This window comes from Vitis vinifera, chromosome 17, assembly GCF_030704535.1.
Source record: "Vitis vinifera cultivar Pinot Noir 40024 chromosome 17, ASM3070453v1".
Classification (NCBI taxonomy): Eukaryota; Viridiplantae; Streptophyta; class Magnoliopsida; order Vitales; family Vitaceae; genus Vitis; species Vitis vinifera.
In genome coordinates this window covers 18,581,502-18,607,175 of record NC_081821.1, presented here as the reverse complement: position 1 = coordinate 18,607,175, position 25,674 = coordinate 18,581,502, and the positions used below count along the sequence as shown (strand labels likewise).

Here is a 25,674-nt window from a genome sequence, read left to right as displayed (position 1 = left end):
CGCCAACCTTTTCCGAGCCCCGAGGCCCAAGTTATGGCCCAAAACGCCTTTCCTCCCTAGTCTCCCCATCCGTTCGTCGAAAGGATGATCCGAGCCCACCATTGCGATCCTCGCGTCGAGACTCGCGGTTTGAAAAAAAAAACTGTCCCAAAACTCTACCCGAAGGCCCCAGAAACCACCCGGCAAGCTGTCGCTTCCATGCTTCCCCCATCCACCCTTTAAAGTCACGATCAAACCCCAATCCATGCACCAAAACGCGAATCCAACCGTACGGATCGAAAGAAGGCGTCAATTTCAAGAGGGGCACACCGTCCGATCTGGACGAACATCCCCAGATACTCGCATAATAATACATCTGTCAAAACAAACTTTTCCCTAGATTTCCTTCTATCAAGCACACCAGAAGTTGCACCTCAATCACACCAGATAAGGGAACTAGGTCGCAATAACATGATGGGTGCGATCATACCAGCACTAATGCACCGGATCCCATCAGAACTCCGCAGTTAAGCGTGCTTGGGCGAGAGTAGTACTAGGATGGGTGACCTCCTGGGAAGTCCTCGTGTTGCACCCCTTTTTCCTTTTTATGGACGGAATTTCTTCCATATATATATGGAATTTATTTGGTCTATGATCGTATTTCCCGGTTGGGTGTCGTGCAAAGGCGAGGAAGCAACTCCGAACGGGGTCCGGGGTTGGGAAGTTGGGGGGACCCACAAGGGGGGCGAGAGTCGTGCACCGACTAGCGATCAGGATCGGAGGGCGTTCGCGGGGGCGTGTGCGACGGGTGATAGGTGGGTCGTATGAGGGGCGGGAAAAGGTAGAAGGATGTCAGGGCGAAGGGTGGGATCGATCGAAAGGGAACGCCTGAAGGGGATTAGGTCGCAATAACACGACGGGTGCGATCATACCAGCACTAATGCACCGGATCCCATCAGAACTCCGCAGTTAAGCGTGCTTGGGCGAGAGTAGTACTGGGATGGGTGACCTCCTGGGAAGTCCTCGTGTTGCACCCCTTCTCCCTTTTTATGACGGAATTTGTATGATTCATGTCCGCATTCGTCGTGCCAATAGGTTTCGCCCCTCCCTTTTCCATCCGCACCGGCCGATCGTCGATCCGATCCCCCGATCGTTAGATATCAGCCGTCGAAATCGACCGTCGCCGATCTTTCCCGTTTTTTTCCCACGTGAAAATTACCCCCATTTTAAGACGATCGGCACAGACGCCAACCTTTTCCGAGCCCCGAGGCCCAAGTTATGGCCCAAAACGCCTTTCCTCCCTAGTCTCCCCATCCGTTCGTCGAAAGGATGATCCGAGCCCACCATTGCGATCCTCGCGTCGAGACTCGCGGTTTGAAAAAAAAAACTGTCCCAAAACTCTACCCGAAGGCCCCAGAAACCACCCGGCAAGCTGTCGCTTCCATGCTTCCCCCATCCACCCTTTAAAGTCACGATCAAACCCCAATCCATGCACCAAAACGCGAATCCAACCGTACGGATCGAAAGAAGGCGTCAATTTCAAGAGGGGCACACCGTCCGATCTGGACGAACATCCCCAGATACTCGCATAATAATACATCTGTCAAAACAAACTTTTCCCTAGATTTCCTTCTATCAAGCACACCAGAAGTTGCACCTCAATCACACCAGATAAGGGAACTAGGTCGCAATAACATGATGGGTGCGATCATACCAGCACTAATGCACCGGATCCCATCAGAACTCCGCAGTTAAGCGTGCTTGGGCGAGAGTAGTACTAGGATGGGTGACCTCCTGGGAAGTCCTCGTGTTGCACCCCTTTTTCCTTTTTATGGACGGAATTTCTTCCATATATATATGGAATTTATTTGGTCTATGATCGTATTTCCCGGTTGGGTGTCGTGCAAAGGCGAGGAAGCAACTCCGAACGGGGTCCGGGGTTGGGAAGTTGGGGGGACCCACAAGGGGGGCGAGAGTCGTGCACCGACTAGCGATCAGGATCGGAGGGCGTTCGCGGGGGCGTGTGCGACGGGTGATAGGTGGGTCGTATGAGGGGCGGGAAAAGGTAGAAGGATGTCAGGGCGAAGGGTGGGATCGATCGAAAGGGAACGCCTGAAGGGGATTAGGTCGCAATAACACGACGGGTGCGATCATACCAGCACTAATGCACCGGATCCCATCAGAACTCCGCAGTTAAGCGTGCTTGGGCGAGAGTAGTACTGGGATGGGTGACCTCCTGGGAAGTCCTCGTGTTGCACCCCTTCTCCCTTTTTATGACGGAATTTGTATGATTCATGTCCGCATTCGTCGTGCCAATAGGTTTCGCCCCTCCCTTTTCCATCCGCACCGGCCGATCGTCGATCCGATCCCCCGATCGTTAGATATCAGCCGTCGAAATCGACCGTCGCCGATCTTTCCCGTTTTTTTCCCACGTGAAAATTACCCCCATTTTAAGACGATCGGCACAGACGCCAACCTTTTCCGAGCCCCGAGGCCCAAGTTATGGCCCAAAACGCCTTTCCTCCCTAGTCTCCCCATCCGTTCGTCGAAAGGATGATCCGAGCCCACCATTGCGATCCTCGCGTCGAGACTCGCGGTTTGAAAAAAAAAACTGTCCCAAAACTCTACCCGAAGGCCCCAGAAACCACCCGGCAAGCTGTCGCTTCCATGCTTCCCCCATCCACCCTTTAAAGTCACGATCAAACCCCAATCCATGCACCAAAACGCGAATCCAACCGTACGGATCGAAAGAAGGCGTCAATTTCAAGAGGGGCACACCGTCCGATCTGGACGAACATCCCCAGATACTCGCATAATAATACATCTGTCAAAACAAACTTTTCCCTAGATTTCCTTCTATCAAGCACACCAGAAGTTGCACCTCAATCACACCAGATAAGGGAACTAGGTCGCAATAACATGATGGGTGCGATCATACCAGCACTAATGCACCGGATCCCATCAGAACTCCGCAGTTAAGCGTGCTTGGGCGAGAGTAGTACTAGGATGGGTGACCTCCTGGGAAGTCCTCGTGTTGCACCCCTTTTTCCTTTTTATGGACGGAATTTCTTCCATATATATATGGAATTTATTTGGTCTATGATCGTATTTCCCGGTTGGGTGTCGTGCAAAGGCGAGGAAGCAACTCCGAACGGGGTCCGGGGTTGGGAAGTTGGGGGGACCCACAAGGGGGGCGAGAGTCGTGCACCGACTAGCGATCAGGATCGGAGGGCGTTCGCGGGGGCGTGTGCGACGGGTGATAGGTGGGTCGTATGAGGGGCGGGAAAAGGTAGAAGGATGTCAGGGCGAAGGGTGGGATCGATCGAAAGGGAACGCCTGAAGGGGATTAGGTCGCAATAACACGACGGGTGCGATCATACCAGCACTAATGCACCGGATCCCATCAGAACTCCGCAGTTAAGCGTGCTTGGGCGAGAGTAGTACTGGGATGGGTGACCTCCTGGGAAGTCCTCGTGTTGCACCCCTTCTCCCTTTTTATGACGGAATTTGTATGATTCATGTCCGCATTCGTCGTGCCAATAGGTTTCGCCCCTCCCTTTTCCATCCGCACCGGCCGATCGTCGATCCGATCCCCCGATCGTTAGATATCAGCCGTCGAAATCGACCGTCGCCGATCTTTCCCGTTTTTTTCCCACGTGAAAATTACCCCCATTTTAAGACGATCGGCACAGACGCCAACCTTTTCCGAGCCCCGAGGCCCAAGTTATGGCCCAAAACGCCTTTCCTCCCTAGTCTCCCCATCCGTTCGTCGAAAGGATGATCCGAGCCCACCATTGCGATCCTCGCGTCGAGACTCGCGGTTTGAAAAAAAAAACTGTCCCAAAACTCTACCCGAAGGCCCCAGAAACCACCCGGCAAGCTGTCGCTTCCATGCTTCCCCCATCCACCCTTTAAAGTCACGATCAAACCCCAATCCATGCACCAAAACGCGAATCCAACCGTACGGATCGAAAGAAGGCGTCAATTTCAAGAGGGGCACACCGTCCGATCTGGACGAACATCCCCAGATACTCGCATAATAATACATCTGTCAAAACAAACTTTTCCCTAGATTTCCTTCTATCAAGCACACCAGAAGTTGCACCTCAATCACACCAGATAAGGGAACTAGGTCGCAATAACATGATGGGTGCGATCATACCAGCACTAATGCACCGGATCCCATCAGAACTCCGCAGTTAAGCGTGCTTGGGCGAGAGTAGTACTAGGATGGGTGACCTCCTGGGAAGTCCTCGTGTTGCACCCCTTTTTCCTTTTTATGGACGGAATTTCTTCCATATATATATGGAATTTATTTGGTCTATGATCGTATTTCCCGGTTGGGTGTCGTGCAAAGGCGAGGAAGCAACTCCGAACGGGGTCCGGGGTTGGGAAGTTGGGGGGACCCACAAGGGGGGCGAGAGTCGTGCACCGACTAGCGATCAGGATCGGAGGGCGTTCGCGGGGGCGTGTGCGACGGGTGATAGGTGGGTCGTATGAGGGGCGGGAAAAGGTAGAAGGATGTCAGGGCGAAGGGTGGGATCGATCGAAAGGGAACGCCTGAAGGGGATTAGGTCGCAATAACACGACGGGTGCGATCATACCAGCACTAATGCACCGGATCCCATCAGAACTCCGCAGTTAAGCGTGCTTGGGCGAGAGTAGTACTGGGATGGGTGACCTCCTGGGAAGTCCTCGTGTTGCACCCCTTCTCCCTTTTTATGACGGAATTTGTATGATTCATGTCCGCATTCGTCGTGCCAATAGGTTTCGCCCCTCCCTTTTCCATCCGCACCGGCCGATCGTCGATCCGATCCCCCGATCGTTAGATATCAGCCGTCGAAATCGACCGTCGCCGATCTTTCCCGTTTTTTTCCCACGTGAAAATTACCCCCATTTTAAGACGATCGGCACAGACGCCAACCTTTTCCGAGCCCCGAGGCCCAAGTTATGGCCCAAAACGCCTTTCCTCCCTAGTCTCCCCATCCGTTCGTCGAAAGGATGATCCGAGCCCACCATTGCGATCCTCGCGTCGAGACTCGCGGTTTGAAAAAAAAAACTGTCCCAAAACTCTACCCGAAGGCCCCAGAAACCACCCGGCAAGCTGTCGCTTCCATGCTTCCCCCATCCACCCTTTAAAGTCACGATCAAACCCCAATCCATGCACCAAAACGCGAATCCAACCGTACGGATCGAAAGAAGGCGTCAATTTCAAGAGGGGCACACCGTCCGATCTGGACGAACATCCCCAGATACTCGCATAATAATACATCTGTCAAAACAAACTTTTCCCTAGATTTCCTTCTATCAAGCACACCAGAAGTTGCACCTCAATCACACCAGATAAGGGAACTAGGTCGCAATAACATGATGGGTGCGATCATACCAGCACTAATGCACCGGATCCCATCAGAACTCCGCAGTTAAGCGTGCTTGGGCGAGAGTAGTACTAGGATGGGTGACCTCCTGGGAAGTCCTCGTGTTGCACCCCTTTTTCCTTTTTATGGACGGAATTTCTTCCATATATATATGGAATTTATTTGGTCTATGATCGTATTTCCCGGTTGGGTGTCGTGCAAAGGCGAGGAAGCAACTCCGAACGGGGTCCGGGGTTGGGAAGTTGGGGGGACCCACAAGGGGGGCGAGAGTCGTGCACCGACTAGCGATCAGGATCGGAGGGCGTTCGCGGGGGCGTGTGCGACGGGTGATAGGTGGGTCGTATGAGGGGCGGGAAAAGGTAGAAGGATGTCAGGGCGAAGGGTGGGATCGATCGAAAGGGAACGCCTGAAGGGGATTAGGTCGCAATAACACGACGGGTGCGATCATACCAGCACTAATGCACCGGATCCCATCAGAACTCCGCAGTTAAGCGTGCTTGGGCGAGAGTAGTACTGGGATGGGTGACCTCCTGGGAAGTCCTCGTGTTGCACCCCTTCTCCCTTTTTATGACGGAATTTGTATGATTCATGTCCGCATTCGTCGTGCCAATAGGTTTCGCCCCTCCCTTTTCCATCCGCACCGGCCGATCGTCGATCCGATCCCCCGATCGTTAGATATCAGCCGTCGAAATCGACCGTCGCCGATCTTTCCCGTTTTTTTCCCACGTGAAAATTACCCCCATTTTAAGACGATCGGCACAGACGCCAACCTTTTCCGAGCCCCGAGGCCCAAGTTATGGCCCAAAACGCCTTTCCTCCCTAGTCTCCCCATCCGTTCGTCGAAAGGATGATCCGAGCCCACCATTGCGATCCTCGCGTCGAGACTCGCGGTTTGAAAAAAAAAACTGTCCCAAAACTCTACCCGAAGGCCCCAGAAACCACCCGGCAAGCTGTCGCTTCCATGCTTCCCCCATCCACCCTTTAAAGTCACGATCAAACCCCAATCCATGCACCAAAACGCGAATCCAACCGTACGGATCGAAAGAAGGCGTCAATTTCAAGAGGGGCACACCGTCCGATCTGGACGAACATCCCCAGATACTCGCATAATAATACATCTGTCAAAACAAACTTTTCCCTAGATTTCCTTCTATCAAGCACACCAGAAGTTGCACCTCAATCACACCAGATAAGGGAACTAGGTCGCAATAACATGATGGGTGCGATCATACCAGCACTAATGCACCGGATCCCATCAGAACTCCGCAGTTAAGCGTGCTTGGGCGAGAGTAGTACTAGGATGGGTGACCTCCTGGGAAGTCCTCGTGTTGCACCCCTTTTTCCTTTTTATGGACGGAATTTCTTCCATATATATATGGAATTTATTTGGTCTATGATCGTATTTCCCGGTTGGGTGTCGTGCAAAGGCGAGGAAGCAACTCCGAACGGGGTCCGGGGTTGGGAAGTTGGGGGGACCCACAAGGGGGGCGAGAGTCGTGCACCGACTAGCGATCAGGATCGGAGGGCGTTCGCGGGGGCGTGTGCGACGGGTGATAGGTGGGTCGTATGAGGGGCGGGAAAAGGTAGAAGGATGTCAGGGCGAAGGGTGGGATCGATCGAAAGGGAACGCCTGAAGGGGATTAGGTCGCAATAACACGACGGGTGCGATCATACCAGCACTAATGCACCGGATCCCATCAGAACTCCGCAGTTAAGCGTGCTTGGGCGAGAGTAGTACTGGGATGGGTGACCTCCTGGGAAGTCCTCGTGTTGCACCCCTTCTCCCTTTTTATGACGGAATTTGTATGATTCATGTCCGCATTCGTCGTGCCAATAGGTTTCGCCCCTCCCTTTTCCATCCGCACCGGCCGATCGTCGATCCGATCCCCCGATCGTTAGATATCAGCCGTCGAAATCGACCGTCGCCGATCTTTCCCGTTTTTTTCCCACGTGAAAATTACCCCCATTTTAAGACGATCGGCACAGACGCCAACCTTTTCCGAGCCCCGAGGCCCAAGTTATGGCCCAAAACGCCTTTCCTCCCTAGTCTCCCCATCCGTTCGTCGAAAGGATGATCCGAGCCCACCATTGCGATCCTCGCGTCGAGACTCGCGGTTTGAAAAAAAAAACTGTCCCAAAACTCTACCCGAAGGCCCCAGAAACCACCCGGCAAGCTGTCGCTTCCATGCTTCCCCCATCCACCCTTTAAAGTCACGATCAAACCCCAATCCATGCACCAAAACGCGAATCCAACCGTACGGATCGAAAGAAGGCGTCAATTTCAAGAGGGGCACACCGTCCGATCTGGACGAACATCCCCAGATACTCGCATAATAATACATCTGTCAAAACAAACTTTTCCCTAGATTTCCTTCTATCAAGCACACCAGAAGTTGCACCTCAATCACACCAGATAAGGGAACTAGGTCGCAATAACATGATGGGTGCGATCATACCAGCACTAATGCACCGGATCCCATCAGAACTCCGCAGTTAAGCGTGCTTGGGCGAGAGTAGTACTAGGATGGGTGACCTCCTGGGAAGTCCTCGTGTTGCACCCCTTTTTCCTTTTTATGGACGGAATTTCTTCCATATATATATGGAATTTATTTGGTCTATGATCGTATTTCCCGGTTGGGTGTCGTGCAAAGGCGAGGAAGCAACTCCGAACGGGGTCCGGGGTTGGGAAGTTGGGGGGACCCACAAGGGGGGCGAGAGTCGTGCACCGACTAGCGATCAGGATCGGAGGGCGTTCGCGGGGGCGTGTGCGACGGGTGATAGGTGGGTCGTATGAGGGGCGGGAAAAGGTAGAAGGATGTCAGGGCGGAGGGTGGGATCGATCGAAAGGGAACGCCTGAAGGGGATTAGGTCGCAATAACACGACGGGTGCGATCATACCAGCACTAATGCACCGGATCCCATCAGAACTCCGCAGTTAAGCGTGCTTGGGCGAGAGTAGTACTGGGATGGGTGACCTCCTGGGAAGTCCTCGTGTTGCACCCCTTCTCCCTTTTTATGACGGAATTTGTATGATTCATGTCCGCATTCGTCGTGCCAATAGGTTTCGCCCCTCCCTTTTCCATCCGCACCGGCCGATCGTCGATCCGATCCCCCGATCGTTAGATATCAGCCGTCGAAATCGACCGTCGCCGATCTTTCCCGTTTTTTTCCCACGTGAAAATTACCCCCATTTTAAGACGATCGGCACAGACGCCAACCTTTTCCGAGCCCCGAGGCCCAAGTTATGGCCCAAAACGCCTTTCCTCCCTAGTCTCCCCATCCGTTCGTCGAAAGGATGATCCGAGCCCACCATTGCGATCCTCGCGTCGAGACTCGCGGTTTGAAAAAAAAAATTGTCCCAAAACTCTACCCGAAGGCCCCAGAAACCACCCGGCAAGCTGTCGCTTCCATGCTTCCCCCATCCACCCTTTAAAGTCACGATCAAACCCCAATCCATGCACCAAAACGCGAATCCAACCGTACGGATCGAAAGAAGGCGTCAATTTCAAGAGGGGCACACCGTCCGATCTGGACGAACATCCCCAGATACTCGCATAATAATACATCTGTCAAAACAAACTTTTCCCTAGATTTCCTTCTATCAAGCACACCAGAAGTTGCACCTCAATCACACCAGATAAGGGAACTAGGTCGCAATAACATGATGGGTGCGATCATACCAGCACTAATGCACCGGATCCCATCAGAACTCCGCAGTTAAGCGTGCTTGGGCGAGAGTAGTACTAGGATGGGTGACCTCCTGGGAAGTCCTCGTGTTGCACCCCTTTTTCCTTTTTATGGACGGAATTTCTTCCATATATATATGGAATTTATTTGGTCTATGATCGTATTTCCCGGTTGGGTGTCGTGCAAAGGCGAGGAAGCAACTCCGAACGGGGTCCGGGGTTGGGAAGTTGGGGGGACCCACAAGGGGGGCGAGAGTCGTGCACCGACTAGCGATCAGGATCGGAGGGCGTTCGCGGGGGCGTGTGCGACGGGTGATAGGTGGGTCGTATGAGGGGCGGGAAAAGGTAGAAGGATGTCAGGGCGGAGGGTGGGATCGATCGAAAGGGAACGCCTGAAGGGGATTAGGTCGCAATAACACGACGGGTGCGATCATACCAGCACTAATGCACCGGATCCCATCAGAACTCCGCAGTTAAGCGTGCTTGGGCGAGAGTAGTACTGGGATGGGTGACCTCCTGGGAAGTCCTCGTGTTGCACCCCTTCTCCCTTTTTATGACGGAATTTGTATGATTGATGTCCGCATTCGTCGTGCCAATAGGTTTCGCCCCTCCCTTTTCCATCCGCACCGGCCGATCGTCGATCCGATCCCCCGATCGTTAGATATCAGCCGTCGAAATCGACCGTCGCCGATCTTTCCCGTTTTTTTCCCACGTGAAAATTTCCCCCATTTTAAGACGATCGGCACAGACGCCAACCTTTTCCGAGCCCCGAGGCCCAAGTTATGGCCCAAAACGCCTTTCCTCCCTAGTCTCCCCATCCGTTCGTCGAAAGGATGATCCGAGCCCACCATTACGATCCTCGCGTCGAGACTCGCGGTTTGAAAAAAAAAACTGTCCCAAAACTCTACCCGAAGGCCCCAGAAACCACCCGGCAAGCTGTCGCTTCCATGCTTCCCCCATCCACCCTTTAAAGTCACGATCAAACCCCAATCCATGCACCAAAACGCGAATCCAACCGTACGGATCGAAAGAAGGCGTCAATTTCAAGAGGGGCACACCGTCCGATATGGACGGAATTTCTTCCATATATATATGGAATTTATTTGGTCTATGATCGTATTTCCCGGTTGGGTGTCGTGCAAAGGCGAGGAAGCAACTCCGAACGGGGTCCGGGGTTGGGAAGTTGGGGGGACCCACAAGGGGGGCGAGAGTCGTGCACCGACTAGCGATCAGGATCGGAGGGCGTTCGCGGGGGCGTGTGCGACGGGTGATAGGTGGGTCGTATGAGGGGCGGGAAAAGGTAGAAGGATGTCAGGGCGGAGGGTGGGATCGATCGAAAGGGAACGCCTGAAGGGGATTAGGTCGCAATAACACGACGGGTGCGATCATACCAGCACTAATGCACCGGATCCCATCAGAACTCCGCAGTTAAGCGTGCTTGGGCGAGAGTAGTACTGGGATGGGTGACCTCCTGGGAAGTCCTCGTGTTGCACCCCTTCTCCCTTTTTATGACGGAATTTGTATGATTGATGTCCGCATTCGTCGTGCCAATAGGTTTCGCCCCTCCCTTTTCCATCCGCACCGGCCGATCGTCGATCCGATCCCCCGATCGTTAGATATCAGCCGTCGAAATCGACCGTCGCCGATCTTTCCCGTTTTTTTCCCACGTGAAAATTTCCCCCATTTTAAGACGATCGGCACAGACGCCAACCTTTTCCGAGCCCCGAGGCCCAAGTTATGGCCCAAAACGCCTTTCCTCCCTAGTCTCCCCATCCGTTCGTCGAAAGGATGATCCGAGCCCACCATTACGATCCTCGCGTCGAGACTCGCGGTTTGAAAAAAAAAACTGTCCCAAAACTCTACCCGAAGGCCCCAGAAACCACCCGGCAAGCTGTCGCTTCCATGCTTCCCCCATCCACCCTTTAAAGTCACGATCAAACCCCAATCCATGCACCAAAACGCGAATCCAACCGTACGGATCGAAAGAAGGCGTCAATTTCAAGAGGGGCACACCGTCCGATCTGGACGAACATCCCCAGATACTCGCATAATAATACATCTGTCAAAACAAACTTTTCCCTAGATTTCCTTCTATCAAGCACACCAGAAGTTGCACCTCAATCACACCAGATAAGGGAACTAGGTCGCAATAACATGATGGGTGCGATCATACCAGCACTAATGCACCGGATCCCATCAGAACTCCGCAGTTAAGCGTGCTTGGGCGAGAGTAGTACTAGGATGGGTGACCTCCTGGGAAGTCCTCGTGTTGCACCCCTTTTTCCTTTTTATGGACGGAATTTCTTCCATATATATATGGAATTTATTTGGTCTATGATCGTATTTCCCGGTTGGGTGTCGTGCAAAGGCGAGGAAGCAACTCCGAACGGGGTCCGGGGTTGGGAAGTTGGGGGGACCCACAAGGGGGGCGAGAGTCGTGCACCGACTAGCGATCAGGATCGGAGGGCGTTCGCGGGGGCGTGTGCGACGGGTGATAGGTGGGTCGTATGAGGGGCGGGAAAAGGTAGAAGGATGTCAGGGCGGAGGGTGGGATCGATCGAAAGGGAACGCCTGAAGGGGATTAGGTCGCAATAACACGACGGGTGCGATCATACCAGCACTAATGCACCGGATCCCATCAGAACTCCGCAGTTAAGCGTGCTTGGGCGAGAGTAGTATTGGGATGGGTGACCTCCTGGGAAGTCCTCGTGTTGCACCCCTTCTCCCTTTTTATGACGGAATTTGTATGATTCATGTCCGCATTCGTCGTGCCAATAGGTTTCGCCCCTCCCTTTTCCATCCGCACCGGCCGATCGTCGATCCGATCCCCCGATCGTTAGATATCAGCCGTCGAAATCGACCGTCGCCGATCTTTCCCGTTTTTTTCCCACGTGAAAATTACCCCCATTTTAAGACGATCGGCACAGACGCCAACCTTTTCCGAGCCCCGAGGCCCAAGTTATGGCCCAAAACGCCTTTCCTCCCTAGTCTCCCCATCCGTTCGTCGAAAGGATGATCCGAGCCCACCATTGCGATCCTCGCGTCGAGACTCGCGGTTTGAAAAAAAAAACTGTCCCAAAACTCTACCCGAAGGCCCCAGAAACCACCCGGCAAGCTGTCGCTTCCATGCTTCCCCCATCCACCCTTTAAAGTCACGATCAAACCCCAATCCATGCACCAAAACGCGAATCCAACCGTACGGATCGAAAGAAGGCGTCAATTTCAAGAGGGGCACACCGTCCGATCTGGACGAACATCCCCAGATACTCGCATAATAATACATCTGTCAAAACAAACTTTTCCCTAGATTTCCTTCTATCAAGCACACCAGAAGTTGCACCTCAATCACACCAGATAAGGGAACTAGGTCGCAATAACATGATGGGTGCGATCATACCAGCACTAATGCACCGGATCCCATCAGAACTCCGCAGTTAAGCGTGCTTGGGCGAGAGTAGTACTAGGATGGGTGACCTCCTGGGAAGTCCTCGTGTTGCACCCCTTTTTCCTTTTTATGGACGGAATTTCTTCCATATATATATGGAATTTATTTGGTCTATGATCGTATTTCCCGGTTGGGTGTCGTGCAAAGGCGAGGAAGCAACTCCGAACGGGGTCCGGGGTTGGGAAGTTGGGGGGACCCACAAGGGGGGCGAGAGTCGTGCACCGACTAGCGATCAGGATCGGAGGGCGTTCGCGGGGGCGTGTGCGACGGGTGATAGGTGGGTCGTATGAGGGGCGGGAAAAGGTAGAAGGATGTCAGGGCGGAGGGTGGGATCGATCGAAAGGGAACGCCTGAAGGGGATTAGGTCGCAATAACACGACGGGTGCGATCATACCAGCACTAATGCACCGGATCCCATCAGAACTCCGCAGTTAAGCGTGCTTGGGCGGGAGTAGTACTGGGATGGGTGACCTCCTGGGAAGTCCTCGTGTTGCACCCCTTCTCCCTTTTTATGACGGAATTTGTATGATTCATGTCCGCATTCGTCGTGCCAAAAGGTTTCGCCCCTCCCTTTTCCATCCGCACCGGCCGATCGTCCATCCGATCCCCCGATCGTTAGATATCAGCCGTCGAAATCGACCGTCGCCGATCTTTCCCGTTTTTTTCCCACGTGAAAATTTCCCCCATTTTAAGACGATCGGCACAGACGCCAACCTTTTCCGAGCCCCGAGGCCCAAGTTATGGCCCAAAACGCCTTTCCTCCCTAGTCTCCCCATCCGTTCGTCGAAAGGATGATCCGAGCCCACCATTGCGATCCTCGCGTCGAGACTCGCGGTTTGAAAAAAAAAACTGTCCCAAAACTCTACCCGAAGGCCCCAGAAACCACCCGGCAAGCTGTCGCTTCCATGCTTCCCCCATCCACCCTTTAAAGTCACGATCAAACCCCAATCCATGCACCAAAACGCGAATCCAACCGTACGGATCGAAAGAAGGCGTCAATTTCAAGAGGGGCACACCGTCCGATCTGGACGAACATCCCCAGATACTCGCATAATAATACATCTGTCAAAACAAATTTTTCCGTAGATTTCCTTCTATCAAGCACACCAGAAGTTGCACCTCAATCACACCAGATAAGGGAACTAGGTCGCAATAACATGATGGGTGCGATCATACCAGCACTAATGCACCGGATCCCATCAGAACTCCGCAGTCAAGCGTGCTTGGGCGAGAGTAGTACTAGGATGGGTGACCTCCTGGGAAGTCCTCGTGTTGCACCCCTTTTTCCTTTTTATGGACGGAATTTCTTCCATATATATATGGAATTTATTTGGTCTATGATCGTATTTCCCGGTTGGGTGTCGTGCAAAGGCGAGGAAGCAACTCCGAACGGGGTCCGGGGTTGGGAAGTTGGGGGGACCCACAAGGGGGGCGAGAGTCGTGCACCGACTAGCGATCAGGATCGGAGGGCGTTCGCGGGGGCGTGTGCGACGGGTGATAGGTGGGTCGTATGAGGGGCGGGAAAAGGTAGAAGGATGTCAGGGCGGAGGGTGGGATCGATCGAAAGGGAACGCCTGAAGGGGATTAGGTCGCAATAACACGACGGGTGCGATCATACCAGCACTAATGCACCGGATCCCATCAGAACTCCGCAGTTAAGCGTGCTTGGGCGAGAGTAGTACTGGGATGGGTGACCTCCTGGGAAGTCCTCGTGTTGCACCCCTTCTCCCTTTTTATGACGGAATTTGTATGATTCATGTCCGCATTCGTCGTGCCAATAGGTTTCGCCCCTCCCTTTTCCATCCGCACCGGCCGATCGTCGATCCGATCCCCCGATCGTTAGATATCAGCCGTCGAAATCGACCGTCGCCGATCTTTCCCTTTTTTTCCCACGTGAAAATTTCCCCCATTTTAAGACGATCGGCACAGACGCCAACCTTTTCCGAGCCCCGAGGCCCAAGTTATGGCCCAAAACGCCTTTGCTCCCTAGTCTCCCCATCCGTTCGTCGAAAGGATGATCCGAGCCCACCATTGCGATCCTCGCGTCGAGACTCGCGGTTTGAAAAAAAAAAACTGTCCCAAAACTCTACCCGAAGGCCCCAGAAACCACCCGGCAAGCTGTCGCTTCCATGCTTCCCCCATCCACCCTTTAAAGTCACGATGAAACCCCAATCCATGCACCAAAACGCGAATCCAACCGTACGGATCGAAAGAAGGCGTCAATTTCAAGAGGGGCACACCGTCCGATCTGAACGAACATTCCCAGATACTCGCATAATAATACATCTGTCAAAACAAACTTTTCCCTAGATTTCCTTCTATCAAGCACACCAGAAGTTGCACCTCAATCACACCAGATAAGGGAACTAGGTCGCAATAACATGACGGGTGCGATCATACCAGCACTAATGCAACGGATCCCATCAGAACTCCGCAGCTAAGCGTGCTTGGGCGAGAGTAGTACTAGGATGGGTGACCTCCTGGGAAGTCCTCGTGTTGCACCCCTTTTTCCTTTTTATGGACGGAATTTCTTCCATATATATATGGAATTTATTTGGTCTATGATCGTATTTCCCGGTTGGGTGTCGTGCAAAGGCGAGGAAGCAACTCCGAACGGGGTCCGGGGTTGGGAAGTTGGGGGGACCCACAAGGGGGGCGAGAGTCGTGCACCGACTAGCGATCAGGATCGGAGGGCGTTCGCGGGGGCGTGTGCGACGGGTGATAGGTGGGTCGTATGAGGGGGGGGGGGAAACGGTAGAAGGATGTCAGGGCGGAGGGTGGGATCGATCGAAAGGGAACGCCTGAAGGGGATTAGGTAGCAATAACACGACGGGTGCGATCATACCAGCACTAATGCACCGGATCCCATCAGAACTCCGCAGTTAAGCGTGCTTGGGCGAGAGTAGTACTGGGATGGGTGACCTCCTGGGAAGTCCTCGTGTTGCACCCCTTCTCCCTTTTTATGATGGAATTTGTATGATTTATGTCCGCATTCGTCGTGCCAATAGGTTTCGCCCCTCCCTTTTCCATCCGCACCGGCCGATCGTCCATCCGATCCCCCGATCGTTAGATATCAGCCGTCGAAATCGACCGTCGCCGATCTTTCCCGTTTTTTCCCACGTGAAAATTTCCCCCATTTTAAGACGATCGGCACAGACGCCAACCTTTTCCGAGCCCCGAGGCCCAAGTTATGGCCCAAAACGCCTTTCCTCCCTAGTCTCCCCATCCGTTCGTCGAAAGGATGATCCGAGCCCACCATTGCGATCCTCGCGTCGAGACTCGCGGTTTGAAAAAAAAAACTGTCCCAAAACTCTACCCGAAGGCCCCAGAAACCACCCGGCAAGCTGTCGCTTCCATGCTTCCCCCATCCACCCTTTAAGGTCACGATCAAACCCCAATCCATGCACCAAAACGCGAATCCAACCGTACGGATAGAAAGAAGGCGTCAATTTCAAGAGGGGCACACCGTCCGATCTGGACGAACATCCCCAGATACTCGCATAATAATACATCTGTCAAAACAAACTTTTCCCTAGATTTCCTTCTATCAAGCACACCAGAAGTTGCACCTCAATCACACCAGATAAGGGAACTAGGTCGCAATAACATGATGGGTGCGATCATACCAGCACTAATGCACCGGATCCCATCAGAACTCCACAGTTAAGCGTGCTTGGGCGAGAGTAGTACTAGGATGGGTGACCTCCTGGGAAGTCCTCGTGTTGCACCCCTTTTTCCTTTTTATGGACGGAATTTCTTCCATATATATATGAAATTTATTTGGTCTATGATCGTATTTCCCGGTTGGGTGTCGTGCACCTCAATCACACCAGATAAGGGAACTAGGTCGCAATAACATGATGGTGTAGACCCTCAATTTTGTCCCTTTAGCACATGTCTTTAAAATTCGTTTTCAGTGCTTCAGTAGTTCCTTGATGGCCCATGGCTACTCATACCACTTACCTTTCTCTGAGTCACCTCGGAGACTTTGGTTGAGGGATTATTTGATCCCTTATTGTGACCCTTGGCAGCCCTAACTTAGACTTAGGCTTTTCTTGTTTTTTTTTTTTAGGATAGCTTTTAGATACACTTGGCCCATTAGGCACCACCCTAGGCCCGCTTAGTCTCATCATAGGCCCGTTTAGGCACACTTGGCCCATTTGGACATTTTTAGCGTGACTTGTATGACTTGCATGGTTACATGGCTTTTGGGCTCGGCTTTTGTTTATTGGTTTACTTTTATTTTATTTTATTTTATTTATTTATTTATTTTGTTTTTAGTTTTAATTTTATGATTATCATTCACTTTTTATTGGTTATCTTCCTCTTTATATTATTTTCCTTAACTTATTTATTTATTTATTATTTTTACCATTTTTTAATCTATTTACTTATTTATCTATTCATGCAATTATTTAACTTCAAAAATTTCATGTTTTTGCAAGGAAACTTACCATTGAAGTTTAAGGAAGGTGGGACTCTCTTTGGAAGGTTTTGGAGGGGAATTTGAAATTGGGAAGATTGCTTTTGATTGGAAGATTTAAAAAAAGAAGAGAAGAAGAAAGGAAATAGGAGAATTTTCCTTTTTGGAAACAAATTTAGGTCTTGAAGGGTGATATATATAGGTGAGAAAAGGAAGAAAGGAGGCAGCACGTATTGGAGGATTCTGAAGATTTTTGGAGAGAAGCACAGAGGAAGCGAGAAAAAAAAAAGAGCAATCGCAACCAAGGCTGTCCAGGTATGCACCCTGTTGCTTTGGAATTCTACCTATATTTGATTTTTCCGCGTGTTCGATTCCTGAATATTTAATTGTTTTGTTGATTTTGTGTGGACGAAAGGGCCACAATTTGTTTTGTTGAGATTGGTTACTTGCTTGATTGCTTTGTTTTGATTTTGGATGTCATTAATGTCTTCGGAAGCATATAACTCCATGCCTGTTCCCACTAACCTGAGCATATTGAAAAATCATGAGATGTGGTTTTATTTTTTTATTTTTTATTTTTTTAAATCTCCTATGTCTGTTTTCCGATCGTTTCCTCTACTCTCTACCATATCTGTTTTCCCTTTCTTCCTACTCGTCACATGGCCGTCAACTTTTCATATGAGGATGACTCCAAAGTTTGGGCAAGCAATCGCCAGATTCAGCAAAGGGATCAATTTCTTCAAATTCTAGCTATACATGCCAGATTGTGGGTTTATACAAAAGGAAGCTCGTGGTAGTTGCTATTCGTTTTCTATTAACGGTTCTGTTCCAGCCATTGCTGTAAAAATTGTCGTCACAATACGAGACCCAGAAGAGATTTTTTCTAAGCAATCATGTCCAAGTGGCTTGTCGGCTGTTTATGCACTTGTTATGGTTGGTGGCAGTCATGTAAATTTATGGATTCATACGGGGATTAGAGATATGGCTTCTCGGAATTCTACCATTTCAGGGTGTGTAAATTGAGGGCAGATTGAGGAGCGCGAGGGTTGTTTTAAGAAATACCCACGAGAAGGAACCTGATTCCACCATTGAGAAAATTTGTAATTTTATAATGGTGTTGTTCAGAAGCGTGTCGCTATCGCAAAAACAGGAGGGAGAAATCCATGGATCTGTTGAAGGTCAGTCAAGTGCAGGGTCCAATGATGAATTGATGCAATCTCTGCCTGACGCGCTCTCCAATATAGCCTCTCCTGAAATCTGGCCCATTATTCTAAGTCTATACACGTTAGATATTGAACTATCAGTTGAGCAAATTCCAGATCAAGAGGGTCGTGGAGGTAACAGAAAATCAGATGAAAAGCCTATGGTTGATCATGGTTCTGTTTTATTTACCCATTCAAAGAAAACAGCTTCTTCAACCCATATTGCAAGACCCTGAACATGGTATAGAACTGATACTTCATCTTCATCATTAAAGAAGTCTTTCTCGATTGCATTCCCTCCACAAAGGAAGTCAGAAATTGGAAAGTACAAGGTGTTTCTTACATTCATAAGGACATCAGCCTTGTAAGAAAACCTGCTCTAGTTGTTGTCCTGCCTCAGGGTTTACATGGTTTGAGTTCCTTTGTTTATCGATTGAATCCTTCTGATGTAGATAAAACGAGAAAGAGATCAGGTGTTTATATTCAGCCAAGAATACCCAAACAGGAATGTCTTGTTGAACCCCAATATACTGAAGATTAAGGCTTCCAAAATTTCGTTGAACTTGATGAGAAAGTCACCTTTCTTGGAGAGTCAACAATTTGAAGTGGCAATATGAGGATACTCTCTGCTAATGTTCATGGTTCATGGGGTAACAGTGAAGATGCCTTGGATTTTACCAGGGAACCAGTGTCTACCATTACTGCTGACAGTGTTGATGCTTCTGAATTGAAGGCTAATAGCTTTAGGGAAGGGTCTGCCCATGGACCAATCAAAACACCTGGTGTTGATATCACTAATCATACAAAAGATACTCGTAATGAAAAGCGGAGGATAAGGAAAAAGCGAATTGCCTGAAGGATTCAAACAAGATGCCCTCTATTTAGAGAAATCATCAGAGTTAATTTCCTCAAGATCTCCAGAAGCTGTTAAATAACTGGTACCAGATTCTAAGTTGAAGGTAACAACAAGCAGTGTTGAGGTCGGATCAGTGGAAACTACACATGAAGTGGAAGCTTATGTCAGTTGTTGCATGGTTTGAGTAGAGTTATCCCAGGAGTATGGAATTCAAATTTAGAAGAACGAGATGGAAAGAAAATGCAGGGAATACAGTTATTTCGTATATAGTAAGAGTAGGGACAGTTCAAGCTTAGTTGGAAGTCATTCATCCTTTACATCACAGCAGCTATCAGCATATTAGGAATGAGGAGGTTTTGGCTTTCCATCGTCATCTTCGGAAAATAGTCCGTCAGAAAGTGAACGGTTGTCTGATGAACTATAAAATGGCTCAGGTTCATGTGGGTACAGCATTGCTGCATAGGCAGCTCTTTTTTTTTCATAGCATCAAGTCTTCGTTTTTGAACAAACCATTCATCATTGCCTACAACAAGATTGATTTGCAGCCATTAGAGGGTATATCAGAAGAAGACATGAAGTTGGTCATGGAAAGCAAAACTGGAGCAATCTCACACGAGGCACAATCTCAAGATGAAGATGCTTTTGTTCAGGCTTCTGCTGCAGTGGCTACTGATTGGGTGCCTGTGGACCTCGCATTTCGATCGCTCGAATGCGTTTCCCACTCGATGGCGAGCTCGATTTTTATTTAAAAAAATTGATTTTATTTATTCAAAAATGACTTGGAGTCGCCACTTATTTTTGTTTTATTTTTAAAGGGTAAACAAAATAAGAAAGAAAAACCCTAAGTGTGACTCTTTATTTTGGAAAAGGGGGTCTGTGAAAACCGGATCGGGTTCGGGGGTCAGGTTACTTATCGGGAAGGTACGGTAAAGACCGTAGCACCCCTCTAAGTCCCTAAAGTCGGGTCTCTACTAATAGAATGAAGCTGACGTGGCAGTCAACAAGAAAATCGATGAATACTCAAATCGATCATGCATAATATGAGAAGCAAAGCATGTATAAAGAATGAGCAAAATACGAATAGATGCGTACCTGGGCGGCAATCTAGAATGCGCTATCATGAAACATGGTTAGTGAACAATGGACAGATATAATTAAGCGCATATCAAGGAAGAGAGTAATCCAGTCATGCATGACAAATAAATCAATCAATTAATCAATCCTGAAGTCAAGTATGTGGGGCCCCCACCAAAGCCCATTTTTATTTTGCATGAATTAATTCTGTAAATCCCATCACTTGGAGTTACAGAGTTAACTCTTGCTTATTTTAAAAATATTTTAAAAATAGAGAAAGTATGAAAAAGAAAATTGCTGCTATGATGAACAATGGCAGCAAGATTTTATTAAAAATGAGATTTCTCTATCTAAAAATTCTAAGGTTGAAAAATTTGGAGGATGAAAATTATTTGAAAAGCTAGGATTTGAAAACTGGGTTAGAGAAATTATTTCTGAAATTGAAAGGAATGAGCTTGGAAGGTGACGCGTGGCTCAAAGGAGGTACATCAAAGATGACCGCGCAAAAGGTGTTAAAAGAAAAGAAAAGAAGTTAAAAGAAAATAAAAGAAAAGAAATGGGAGGTGGCCGTGTAAGGGTGAAGCTGGGAATGCTACTGTAGCTGCTTTCTTGCAATACTAGTGGATTGCCACTACTTCAGAAAGCCAAGAGACATAGTCCAAACGGTCTAATCAGAGCCAGGAGCTGTTGGAGGAGCAGCATCCATTGTTATGACTGGTAATATAGGAAACAACGGTAGTGATATCATTAAGCTTGCCACCATAATAACGGAAACCAGCATCTTGGGCAGCAGTGGAGAAAAGTGTCTGCCAGTTTTTATCTTGTGCTCGTTGACGTGCTAATACCGCAATCTTCTGAGCTATCACCTGAGGCCTTAAACTGGATCTAGTGGCATGAACCATCTCTAATTCCGGTTTTTCGTCAGAGTCATGCAGCGACTCCACCGAGTCAATTCGTAGGATCTTATGCCAGTCCGGGATGTTGACCAGCGTCGAAGTCGCCATGTGGTGGCTGTGGGGAAAAGACAGATTGATCTTCTAGCATATCTCATGGAATTGGTATGATCATCTCCGGGCAAAGCGCACACTCATCATGCAAAACGCTTAAGAATTGAACAAATGCTTCGTGCTTAATACCGAGATCACTATCTTGGGGTTATCAATCTGGCGGCTATAATGCTTGCAAGGCTTGCATCAAACCCTCATTCGCCATATGAAAACACCCATGACTGCATATATAAAAACAATGGAGGTTCGGCTCTCCAAGTCACTTCAACACCTTGAAGACCTTTGCATGAATGACTTATTCTTTCTCCAGTAGAGATACCGAGGACAAACCTGGACCTTGACACCATCTCTTTGGGTCTTGGAACTTCTTCCGTGAAACCATCAAGACAAGGGATGACAGTGATATATTTGTTGGACGAGGCGGCTGATGGAACACTGTGAAGTGTACAGTGAAGAAGCTAGTATGAGGAGCGTGAAAATGGGTATAAGATGAAATGAGTTGGATGGGTGTGGTTGAATGGGTATGGAGGATTTGCATGGATCCAATGGGTACAGAGAGGTGGGCATTATTTGTGAAATGGGTATGGAAAGGGAAACGAGTAGATGAGTGATGGGTTTAATGATTTCGATGGGTTGAGGTGAGAGATATGGTAAGAAGGGGTGATGGGAAGGGTACATTTAGTGGCAGATTGGATGAATAAGAGGAGGTAATGAGATGTGTAGCTTGGTGGGCATGAAATGGGCATGAAGTGATTAGCATGACCGGTGATGGATATAGTGATTGTGAATGGCAGCCATGGGTGCATAAGTGAGGGATGGGTACGTGAAGGTGGTGAGTTTGCATGGGATAGATTGTGGGGTGATGGATATGTGGAGATGAGGAGAGGTTCAGAGATATGGGTATGGTGCAATGGAGTTGTGATTGCACAATTAGGCACAAAACTCCCACGGTTGGGGATGCTCTCTTTCCATCAGCTCATTAACATGCTAGCCGCATAAGTAGTTGTTCAGAGACTGTCATCAACACAATCAACATTGATGCCATAGAGACAACCGCTAGGTAGAATGACCAGGAATCAGAGAACCTATTGCCGTTCTTTCAAAACAAGTGAAGGAGCTTTCAGGTTCCTTTGACGAGTACCACTCTCTCATCACATCCAGATATGGTTTCCTCGACCCTTACCTTTACACCAATTTCTTGACATATTTGTGAGATTACGGTGCCACATTTCTTCATGACAATACCAGTTTCAAAAGTAAGGCAGAGTACGCGAAAACAACAGCACTAGGAGAGATTTTCAACGACTGATTTCATGATCGAAGACCTCCTGATCGTTGCCATTTCCCTTTCCCATTAGGATCAACAAGACTCCACTCACATGACCTCTTTCTCTGTTCAGAGAATCCTCACAAGGCAGTCAGCTACAACACATTCTCCTTCCTTGCACCAATACGTTCTCCTTCACTAAAAAATACTCCTCCTCTGTTTTTCTTTTCAAGACTTTCCTCCAACCAACTGTCCGAGATATACTTCGATACACTGTTTGAGGTAAGGATTTTTGCAACCACGGCTTACACTGCAAGGGATCCCAGGTGATGATATATGGGCCAAGGCACTCCACAACCAGTTACATGGGGACAGAGAAGGGTGAATGATGAAATTGTTTAAAAACAGAGCAAGAATGACGAGGGGAAAGAAGTATTTAGACCAAGCCACGTATCATGAGTGATAAACGGGCTTAAAACCGGTGGGACAAACAGGAAGGCTTCAATACAACTATCATACATCAAACTTAAACCCAAGGAAGAATCTCACCATTTACAGGGGAAAAACAAGAGTATAAGAGGGGATAAAACAGAGCAACTGCAATGTGAGCTTAAATACAACAAACTCAATTATCAACGCTTAAAATCAACAATGACAAGGAAAATAACTCAAAGAAATCCAAAGCAAAAGCGTTTGTAGTGGTCATACCTGAACTCCTTAAGTGAAAAACAGTCCAACTCCTTCTCTTGCAGTCATGAAAAAAATACCCTAAAAAAGATGAACCTCCTCTATTCTTTTCTTTCCTCTCACCTATGGAAACTCCCTCCGACCATCCCTCTGGCAATCCCCTCACGGCCTGCTCAAGACCCTACTCCGGAAAAATCTCTCTAACGGCCTGCTCCCAGATACCCTCCAGCAGCCCAGGTACCTCCTAAAAGCTTGCTCTCCCTCCCAGAAAATCTCTACCTCTGCTCCCACCAAAGAGATGAACTCTCCTCTCACTTCTTTTTCTCTCAAGCTAAGCTTTCTTCCTTCTCCTCAACTGCAGCTGGCCTGCTGGAACCTCTCACTCTCCTGGAAAAACACACTCTCGAATCCTTCCTCTCCCAAAAATCTCTCTCTGTTCCTCCCTGGCTTTTTTCTCTGTTTTTCTTAGCTTTTCCCTCTTTTACACCTCTGTTCTTCTCTCCTCCTTTTCCAGCCCCCCCGGAGACCCTAGTTCTCTACAACCTCTAAACCTCCAGGAGACGCTCCCCGACCACCACTACCCTGCAGCAGCTTCTGAAAAGCACCCTACCTCTGGCCAGCCGACCCCCTCTGCAAAAATCCCCTCTAACAGAAAATATACGCTCCTCACTAACGGCCAGAATATCTCCATGCCACATGTCAAACTCTCACTTGCTCCTCAATTCCACCATCTGTTTCTATGGCCACCAACCGCGAGGCGACACGTGGCTCCTTGGGAGCCCTCCACCTGCAAAGAATCATACCCTGCAGAGATGCAAAGGAATGAGCCCCAAATGGGGGTCTACAGTGCCATTTTCTGTCAATGACCAGAAAGAAGAGGAGTACAACAACAGCCACCATAGTAGCAACTGATGTCACAGTTTCAATCACAGTCAACACAGTTGCAACCACAGCCAAATTCATTACAGAGAGATATGCAACAAAGACTTCAAACCTCAGGGGCCTTGCTTCAAACACAGAATGTTATTGATCAGCAGAAGCAGTTATTTCAGTCCCAAAGAGCTCTTCCAGAAGCATCATCAACTTCTTTGGATTCCACAGTCCAGACAGGGACTACTAATGTGGGTGATTGGCAAGAGGAGGTGTATCAAAAGCATCTCACAGTATGCAACCCCAAGTGCACAACCAAGGGCAACAGCTCCCTGTCCCATTGGCACCTAATCAGTCACAAGATATAGGCAACAAACTTGATCAGTGGCTCATGTATGCAATGTTTATATGCTCGTGCTCAATAAATAATAAAGAAGCTAGAAGGTTGGTAGCAAGTGAAGACCTTTGCCATCTCACTTTTCCCTCATTAAAATCTCATCCACTTTAAGGCATACATACGGAATTTAGATACATTGAGTTCAGATTATTGTTTGAAGTGTCACAATGATATGAGTTGAGGAGTTCTTTCTACCCAAGCGATGTTCATTCGCTCCAATGGGTTTAATCTCATCCTTAGACTTGGTATCTCTAAGACTTATCAGTCTCTATTCCTCCTATTCTTATACCAACACCAAGCAGATATTTAGAATACAAAAGGCAATCCTCTTCCTAGGCTCGCAATTCTGGGATAGAAACGCATGTTTTCGAAATGAGAAACTACGGACAGAGTTAGGCAAGGAAGAGGCTTTAGTTATAGTGACTATCAGTGGAAATTGATGACCTGAACCTTCTGATCTTTCACGACTGTGAGAAAGGTGACCTGTAGCCTGAAGTTTTCTGGTCAATTGAACTCAAGCCCCTTGATCGCCAGATTGCCGAAGAGCAAATCCAGTTCATTTATTTCCTTTTACTGGTTTTCTGGCTCATCCCTACCTCATGAATACACCCAGTTAGGCAGTATTACTGAAGTACCAAGGGACCTTATTGATCCCTACACTCTGGTCAGCATCCTTCAACACGAGAAATGGAAGTATCAACTAGTTTTCATGTAAGACAAGGTCAACGGATAGATCAGATTCTGCAGTCATTTTTTTTTCTTATCAAGATGATAATATCCAAGCAATTTCTCTCTTAACCCACAAAAGCAGAAGAACCATCAAGCATTCACTTGACAAGCAAGGAAAGCATACATGCAAGGAATTGATAAGTAAGCCACTGATAGCAGAATATTGGGACCTCTAGAGTCGGCAGAAGTTGACTGAAGCGATGAAAATAAACTAGGATCTGACGAATCAGCTGATTGAATCAGAGAAGGCTGTGGATGCATTTGACATATTTTCTGAGAATTTGAGCCATCCAGATCGCGAAGGTCCAGAATTCCAACTCCTCCGGTTGAAGCTAAGAAACAGTTCTGTTTGCGTAACGGTAAAGGCATAGAAGCTGAAGTTGGAAGGATATATGTTTTGCATGGGAAAGACTGCTAATGATCTAACATATCAAGTCTCAAATAGATACGATTTCAGCAGTTTGAGGGAGCTTGACAGTATTGGACATAATGAATTGAAGCCTTTTCAAAATCAGCAGTGGACGTATTCTGTTCTAAAACACTTGAAGTTGGAGCACACTGAAGCAGTTTGGTATTCTGAAATTAGTACCCGGTTTTCTGGTGATTCAAGTTCTTTATTTGACTTCTCCTTTATAGAGAAAACTCCTAGTGGCATTGACCAGCCAGGAACTCAT

At 48.8% G+C, this 25,674-nt stretch overlaps 26 non-coding genes across 26 annotated transcripts; all 26 read left to right on the top strand.

Annotated features, from left to right (window-relative positions):
• The first annotated feature begins 455 nt into the window (after window positions 1-455).
• Window positions 456-574, top strand: LOC132253059 (5S ribosomal RNA). Its single transcript, XR_009464839.1, has one exon. It is a non-coding gene; the product is annotated as a 5S ribosomal RNA (ribosomal RNA).
• A 323-nt stretch (window positions 575-897) lies between these two features.
• Window positions 898-1,016, top strand: LOC132252867 (5S ribosomal RNA). Its single transcript, XR_009464677.1, has one exon. It is a non-coding gene; the product is annotated as a 5S ribosomal RNA (ribosomal RNA).
• Window positions 1,017-1,679: 663 nt separating this feature from the next.
• LOC132253058 (5S ribosomal RNA) lies at window positions 1,680-1,798 on the top strand. The gene has a single exon (XR_009464838.1). It is a non-coding gene; the product is annotated as a 5S ribosomal RNA (ribosomal RNA).
• A 323-nt stretch (window positions 1,799-2,121) lies between these two features.
• Window positions 2,122-2,240, top strand: LOC132252866 (5S ribosomal RNA). Its single transcript, XR_009464676.1, has one exon. It is a non-coding gene; the product is annotated as a 5S ribosomal RNA (ribosomal RNA).
• Window positions 2,241-2,903: 663 nt separating this feature from the next.
• On the top strand, window positions 2,904-3,022 carry LOC132253057 (5S ribosomal RNA). Its single transcript, XR_009464837.1, has one exon. It is a non-coding gene; the product is annotated as a 5S ribosomal RNA (ribosomal RNA).
• A 323-nt stretch (window positions 3,023-3,345) lies between these two features.
• Window positions 3,346-3,464, top strand: LOC132252865 (5S ribosomal RNA). Its single transcript, XR_009464675.1, has one exon. It is a non-coding gene; the product is annotated as a 5S ribosomal RNA (ribosomal RNA).
• A 663-nt stretch (window positions 3,465-4,127) lies between these two features.
• LOC132253056 (5S ribosomal RNA) lies at window positions 4,128-4,246 on the top strand. Its single transcript, XR_009464836.1, has one exon. It is a non-coding gene; the product is annotated as a 5S ribosomal RNA (ribosomal RNA).
• Window positions 4,247-4,569: 323 nt separating this feature from the next.
• On the top strand, window positions 4,570-4,688 carry LOC132252864 (5S ribosomal RNA). The gene has a single exon (XR_009464674.1). It is a non-coding gene; the product is annotated as a 5S ribosomal RNA (ribosomal RNA).
• Window positions 4,689-5,351: 663 nt separating this feature from the next.
• On the top strand, window positions 5,352-5,470 carry LOC132253055 (5S ribosomal RNA). Its single transcript, XR_009464835.1, has one exon. It is a non-coding gene; the product is annotated as a 5S ribosomal RNA (ribosomal RNA).
• Window positions 5,471-5,793: 323 nt separating this feature from the next.
• Window positions 5,794-5,912, top strand: LOC132252863 (5S ribosomal RNA). Its single transcript, XR_009464673.1, has one exon. It is a non-coding gene; the product is annotated as a 5S ribosomal RNA (ribosomal RNA).
• A 663-nt stretch (window positions 5,913-6,575) lies between these two features.
• Window positions 6,576-6,694, top strand: LOC132253054 (5S ribosomal RNA). The gene has a single exon (XR_009464834.1). It is a non-coding gene; the product is annotated as a 5S ribosomal RNA (ribosomal RNA).
• Window positions 6,695-7,017: 323 nt separating this feature from the next.
• On the top strand, window positions 7,018-7,136 carry LOC132252862 (5S ribosomal RNA). The gene has a single exon (XR_009464672.1). It is a non-coding gene; the product is annotated as a 5S ribosomal RNA (ribosomal RNA).
• Window positions 7,137-7,799: 663 nt separating this feature from the next.
• Window positions 7,800-7,918, top strand: LOC132253053 (5S ribosomal RNA). The gene has a single exon (XR_009464833.1). It is a non-coding gene; the product is annotated as a 5S ribosomal RNA (ribosomal RNA).
• A 323-nt stretch (window positions 7,919-8,241) lies between these two features.
• Window positions 8,242-8,360, top strand: LOC132252860 (5S ribosomal RNA). The gene has a single exon (XR_009464670.1). It is a non-coding gene; the product is annotated as a 5S ribosomal RNA (ribosomal RNA).
• A 663-nt stretch (window positions 8,361-9,023) lies between these two features.
• Window positions 9,024-9,142, top strand: LOC132253051 (5S ribosomal RNA). Its single transcript, XR_009464831.1, has one exon. It is a non-coding gene; the product is annotated as a 5S ribosomal RNA (ribosomal RNA).
• Window positions 9,143-9,465: 323 nt separating this feature from the next.
• Window positions 9,466-9,584, top strand: LOC132252859 (5S ribosomal RNA). Its single transcript, XR_009464669.1, has one exon. It is a non-coding gene; the product is annotated as a 5S ribosomal RNA (ribosomal RNA).
• Window positions 9,585-10,420: 836 nt separating this feature from the next.
• LOC132252858 (5S ribosomal RNA) lies at window positions 10,421-10,539 on the top strand. The gene has a single exon (XR_009464668.1). It is a non-coding gene; the product is annotated as a 5S ribosomal RNA (ribosomal RNA).
• Window positions 10,540-11,202: 663 nt separating this feature from the next.
• Window positions 11,203-11,321, top strand: LOC132253050 (5S ribosomal RNA). The gene has a single exon (XR_009464830.1). It is a non-coding gene; the product is annotated as a 5S ribosomal RNA (ribosomal RNA).
• A 323-nt stretch (window positions 11,322-11,644) lies between these two features.
• Window positions 11,645-11,763, top strand: LOC132252921 (5S ribosomal RNA). Its single transcript, XR_009464731.1, has one exon. It is a non-coding gene; the product is annotated as a 5S ribosomal RNA (ribosomal RNA).
• Window positions 11,764-12,426: 663 nt separating this feature from the next.
• LOC132253049 (5S ribosomal RNA) lies at window positions 12,427-12,545 on the top strand. Its single transcript, XR_009464829.1, has one exon. It is a non-coding gene; the product is annotated as a 5S ribosomal RNA (ribosomal RNA).
• A 323-nt stretch (window positions 12,546-12,868) lies between these two features.
• Window positions 12,869-12,987, top strand: LOC132252888 (5S ribosomal RNA). The gene has a single exon (XR_009464698.1). It is a non-coding gene; the product is annotated as a 5S ribosomal RNA (ribosomal RNA).
• Window positions 12,988-13,650: 663 nt separating this feature from the next.
• On the top strand, window positions 13,651-13,769 carry LOC132252909 (5S ribosomal RNA). Its single transcript, XR_009464719.1, has one exon. It is a non-coding gene; the product is annotated as a 5S ribosomal RNA (ribosomal RNA).
• A 323-nt stretch (window positions 13,770-14,092) lies between these two features.
• Window positions 14,093-14,211, top strand: LOC132252857 (5S ribosomal RNA). The gene has a single exon (XR_009464667.1). It is a non-coding gene; the product is annotated as a 5S ribosomal RNA (ribosomal RNA).
• Window positions 14,212-14,874: 663 nt separating this feature from the next.
• LOC132252930 (5S ribosomal RNA) lies at window positions 14,875-14,993 on the top strand. Its single transcript, XR_009464740.1, has one exon. It is a non-coding gene; the product is annotated as a 5S ribosomal RNA (ribosomal RNA).
• A 326-nt stretch (window positions 14,994-15,319) lies between these two features.
• Window positions 15,320-15,438, top strand: LOC132252856 (5S ribosomal RNA). Its single transcript, XR_009464666.1, has one exon. It is a non-coding gene; the product is annotated as a 5S ribosomal RNA (ribosomal RNA).
• Window positions 15,439-16,100: 662 nt separating this feature from the next.
• On the top strand, window positions 16,101-16,219 carry LOC132252913 (5S ribosomal RNA). The gene has a single exon (XR_009464723.1). It is a non-coding gene; the product is annotated as a 5S ribosomal RNA (ribosomal RNA).
• Window positions 16,220-25,674: the final 9,455 nt, after the last annotated feature.